The sequence below is a fragment of the Pseudonaja textilis genome, chromosome 1 (assembly GCF_049901715.1).
Source record: "Pseudonaja textilis isolate UNSWEBS1 chromosome 1, rPseTex1.2, whole genome shotgun sequence".
Classification (NCBI taxonomy): domain Eukaryota; kingdom Metazoa; phylum Chordata; class Lepidosauria; order Squamata; family Elapidae; genus Pseudonaja; species Pseudonaja textilis.
Window position 1 is genome coordinate 279,286,676 of NC_141990.1, and position 6,000 is coordinate 279,292,675.

Here is a 6,000-nt window from a genome sequence, read left to right on the forward strand (position 1 = left end):
ACGCTCTTTAACTCCCTGGGTGCAAATAGCGCTGTGGCGGTATCGAACACTGCGGCCCCACAGTAACTCAGGAAGTACGATTTCTTCCTGTTCTCTGTAGCATCGGCCAGACCAATGGCATCAATGTAGTGATTGAAGCGGTTTCTGTAAGAGTCCCACTTGTCTTCATCTGGCTTAAATGGCGGGAACGCCGGATTGGGTTTTCATATTGGGTTTTCAGTCTGTTGGTAGACTGACCAATCTCACTGGGAATACAATGGCCCTGATAAGTGTGGCTTTCAGTCTGTTGGTAGACTGGCCAATCTCACTGGGAATACAATGGCCCTGATAAGCGTGGCAGCAGTAGCTTGCAGATCTGCCCCAGCTTATTGTTTCAGCTCTTAGAGGTTCTCTCTGTGTTTCACGCTCTATGTGACTCTGTCGGCTATGGCTGTAGCCCGTAACTGACTTCCGTTTGAATTTCGCGCCTTCCCAAAGGCGTAGGCGGCTATAGCTGTAGTGTCGTGCTGACAGCTATTCAAATCGCGCGCCAATGCGTTCTGGCGGCTGCGAGTACAGCGCCAAGCTTGCTAACAGCAGAATTCGAACACAGCAGTTGAATTCTGCGCTCAGTGTCGGCGGCTAAGGCTCTCAGCGCCCTGCTCTTCACGTAGCTTTCTTTTTTTTTACACGGAGCGGCTACACGCTCCGCTTTCACTTCTGCAATCCACAACTGACCGAGCTCTCATGGTGCAGCTACGGTTCAGCGTTTGGTGTGTGATTTCAGCTCTTTGCTATTGCTGCTGGTTGGCCAGATCCCATCCTCGTCGCCAATGTTATAGATCGGAAAGAAGGGGAGGCCACACCAGAGCATTCCAATAACACACTTTATTCAGGGGAATAAAGGGAGCTGTCGCGTCTGCTTCTAACCAGGCAGACCTACCAGCGAACAGCAGCTGGCTCGACCTCGCAGCCGGCTTTTATAACCGGCTGTCGAAGGGAGCCAGCCAATGGGGGCTGCTGACGCCCCCGCGGAAGGAACGGACCTGATGGGGAACTTGTGTCAGTCCTGGGGACATAACAATTAGTCTTCTTTGCCTTTGGTGGGAGAAAAGCAGGAAGGGAAATGGAACCAGGGAGATTCATCAATTGTCTTCTTTAATTTGTCCTACATGAAACTATAAGGACAATATAACTTGCTGGCCTCATTACTGTGATAGAATAGAAATGAAACATGGAGACAACACAATTTATGCTAGTAAATAGGTGTGCCTGTACATAGATTAATTGATAGTAGTCCAGCTGTTGGGCTGTGCCCAATTTTTCTCTCCTAGAATGCAAGATAAAATTGCAAAGTTATTAGGGGAAAAACCAAGCTATATAACTAAAAAAAAACCTATCTCTATTTCTGTTGGAAAGAGATATGATAAGAGGAGGCACAAAATTTCTATTGATGCTGCTAGTCTTTTCATTCTTTTTTATTTGCTAAACAAAGTTGTACTTAACTTGTATGGATGTATGTACAGGCTGGTATTTAGCAATTGTTTAATAAATCTCACAGACTGCACTAACTTTATATAATCTGTTTCAAACAGCTGTCAAATGATTGTTTCTGGATGTGCAGAATCTGAATGTCCAACTTCAATTAAATAAAAGAAATAATACCAGATCCACAAAATACTTTTCTTCATATGATCATGCAGTGAAAGTAAACTCAGATTTCCTAGATTCAGTTCATCAAATAGAGGATCCAGAGATCTCTAACCTGAAATTCCTGATATTTTTAAAGATAAAATGAACAGAAATATCTCAAAAATGTAAAAAAAAGCCAAAGAAGGTAAAATGGCTGTCCACTGATTCATTGAAAATAGCTAAAGAAAGGCAGAAAGCAAAAGTGAGCCATTAGAGGGAAATGTACTTAATTAAAGCCAAAGTTCAAGAGAAGACCAGGAGAAAAGGAGTTATGTCTAAATATGCAATGCAAAGAAATTTAGGGTGTCAACTGAATTAAAATTCAAAATATTTATTTAAAAATATTACAGATATCAAAACAATTATTTGTACATAGGTAATAGAAGACAAATAAGCAAAAAACTAGTGAAGAAAGAAAATGTTAAAAGGAACTGTACAAAAAAGTATCAAAATTTGTATCAAATTAAGTATCAAATTATGAAGATTTCATTATTGAATTTTAACTGAATATTATAGGAAATGAAGTTAAATTACCTCTGGAAAATATGATAACAAACCTGCAAGAATAGATGAAAACTTTTCAAGTTAATTTTCTTCAAGAGTTACCTACTATTTGTAAATGAGTACAGAAAAGAGTACAATAGCCAAACTAAAAAAATCATTTTATATTCCAATAGTTTAAAATGGTAGTGCTAAAGAGTGTTCAAAATATTGAACTATTATAAATAATTATGTCATACATAGTAAGTAATGATCAAGGTTTCACAATCCAGACTTCAACACTGCATGTAAAGAGAAATATCAGATGAACAAGCTGGTTTTAGAGAGGCAAATCCAAGATCACATTGCTAATATTCAACAGATAATTGAAAACAATTATCTGTAGTAAATGTAAATAGTAAATTTAGTAAATATAGAAAGGTGTAAATGGAGAAAGATGCCTATTTTTCCTTTGCTGATTATACAAATACTTTTGACTATAAAAATTACAACAAATTATGAATAGCACTTAATATGGGTATACCTGGCAGTCATCTCCCTATCGAAGAACTTTTATGATGAACAAAAAGGAACATTTAGATGGGAACATGGAACATGAAACAGCTATAGGATTCAAAAATTAGGAAAGAAGTGCATCAAGATTTATTGATTTAATTTATATGCAGAATGTATCATGAGAAATGCTGTACTAGGACTTGCAATTAAAAAATGCTGGCAGAAACATCAACAAATGGAGACACACTTTGATGACTGGTAGAAAGAAAGTCTGGTTGAAAGTGAAAGAGAAGTGTGCAAGATATGGTCTATTGTTCAATGTGTCAGTGCTAACTTAATACAAATTAGGTTAGAGAAAATTTTAAAGATTAACTACTTGGAGAAAAAATGTAAAATACTAGCAAAAGCACTTAGACTTACCATATATACTGCTTCACAGTGCTTTACAATCCTCTCTAAGTGGTTTTCATAGTCAGCATATTGCCCCCAAACAATCTGGATCCTCATTTTACCAACCAAGGAAGGAAGGAAGGCTGAGTCAACCTTGAGCTGGTGAGACTCAAACTGCCAAACTGCTGGCAGCCGGCTGTCAGCAGAAGTAGCCGGCAAAACTGCATTCTAACCACTGTGCCACCACAGCTCTACTAACATATTTTATCTTCCTCTCTCTAAGGAAATTTTAAAAAAACACCATGATTTAAAAAAATCACAGGGATGTTGCTGCTGGTCCTGGAAAAAAAAGAAATGACTGCTACATGGAAGAAAGACTCTCAGGAATGAAGAAAAATATATGTGTCCAAGAATCCAGCAAGAAAGACTCTGACAGAACTAGACAAAATATTAAGATGGAGAGAAAGAGAGATCACACGAATGATAAAGGTACATTGATGCCTTTGAATTATTGTTCTGGGTAATATTTCTGTGAAAGAAGAATTCAGTATTGGATCAAAACATCCAAATTGTATACTGGGAACACTAATAATGAGAAAGCAAGAATCATTGAAAAAGACTATGTTGTTTGGGGAAAAGGTCATCAAAAAGAGGCCAACAGAAGATTAAATGGCTAAAGACTGTATTATCACTAATAGAGCAAGAGTGTACAACAGTTCAAAGTGCTTCCTGAAAGACAATCCCAATGAAGTTATGTTCATTGGATCATGAAGAATCTGAACAAAATAATAGCTATTTTAATATTTTAGGATTGTACATGCCTTTTGTTTGTTTGTTGTCTGATTACAAATTTCCTTTTGTCAATCCCAAGATTGCCACTCGTGATGTTCTTTAGATAAGCCATGGAAGATGGAAACACTTTTCTATCCCTCCTTCTTTGATGAGATTACTTATTGCACAGAGGGGCAACCTGCATCCCAGACTTTAGATGATACCAGTATAACTCTGGCTGAATCACCAAACTATTGCAAGTCCACAACTGAGCAGAAAGCCAGAAGGAATACAATTATGGTGTGTGTGTGTGTGTGTGTGTGTGTGTGTGTGTGTGTGTGTACGTGCATGAGTGGGTGGGTGGGAGATACATGGAATGAGTCTTTCTAAAGTAATGTGAATTTGGTGGGGCCAGGAGGAAGCAGGCAATCACAATGCCTACTGCTGGTATGCATAACTAAGATGATATCTATTGATATGCAGACCTCAGCTCCTAGCACACTGCCTGATAACTCACCCACTCATTTTATAGAATACCACAGGTAATTTAACGTTCTGATTTTCATTCTGAGTAGCCTCTCAAAGATGCTTCACAATTTACATTTTCCATCACAAACATTCATCTGTCAAAAATATTGTTATCGTGTCAAAGAAAGTGTTTATTTCAAAATGTATTAATGGCTTCCCAATGCACCTACCTGGAATAAAAAAAGCACTCACTGTCATTTATTTATTATGAAGTAATACATTAGCTTTCTGAGGTATCATTGGGCAGAAATAGAATCCCAAAATGGCAGCTTAGATTTTTACTTCTCTTATAAAACAAAAACAAATGAAGATAATATATGTAGCTCAATGCTGGAGTTCTTGCTGCTCTGTGAGCACCAAGTGTTATCATCTTTACCCAAGGGTTTCCACCCAAGTTTCATTTCATTGACTCTTTTAGACCAAGGACATGAAACATGGAGTCTTATCAGACTTCATCATGGAAAGAAGAGGAAAACAAGTTACCCTTATATCTTATAGAACCATGATGGCGAACCTATGGCACATGTGCCGAAAGTGACACGAGAAGAACCTTCTTTCTGGGCACACCAGCTGTTGCCCATTGCTCTTCTGGGTGAGCTGGTCTTCACACATGTGGGAGTGGCAGAAACTGGAGATCAGCTCCCTGGCACGCATGTGCACGCTAGCCAGCTAATCTTCATGTGCTTATGCATGCTGGCCAGCTGGTTTTCATGTGTGTTAGAAATCGGAAGACCAGGCCAATGTGCATGTGTGTGGTGGGGAGCTGGTGTTCCAGTTTCTGGTGCATGCATGCATGTTTTGGCACTCGGTGTCTTTTCAGCATGTGTGCACTCCCATTTTGGCACTCGGTGCTGAAAAGGTTAACCACCACTGTTATAGAATATCCAGCTCTTCCCTTGGTAATGGGTGAAGCCATCCCAACTAACACCAAAGTTACTATTTTGTTAACCTTTAGTGTTGGTTCAAACATCTGCCTCTTTGTATTATCCTGACAGATTCCTACATTGCTATTACCATGTTGTTTCTGCCTATTGGTTATGGAAGCATTTGTATATAGATACACATTAAGTATGGACATATTAACTCTTCCCCACCCTCAACACTGTGTTATTTCTAATATTTAAAATTCTGTGTTCCTCACAAATGTAGTTGCATGTCCATCGGCATGAATAATTTCCACCTATGCAAAAAGATGTCATTTTTTAAAAAAAAGTTCCCATTAAGACAGAAAGTCCTGTGCTGCTCCTGTCATTCTATTTGAGGAGTAAAAGCTGGTGCCGTCTTCAGCCAAGGAAAATGTTTTCTTGACTGTAATACTGAGCAGCACACAACAAAACCTGCTTATCTGGTGAGATGACAAGGGTATTGCCTCCCACGCATTTCTGTCCAGGCATTTGATGTGCTTTTTTTTAGTAGCCCATAATTACATTCCTTGCCAGCCATAAGGATCAAATTGAGCTTGTGCACTTGGATTTGTAAGGTGGGATAATGAGATGGGTTCCCTTGACGAGCTGGCTGTCCTAATGGTCGGCTAGCCTGTTCTTAGATTAATATGGTTATAATCATGGAATCTGAATAGAATGGCATTATCTCCTGTGAATGCAGATTGCTTTATGTTAAATTAGATTGTTAAGCGATTTGTCA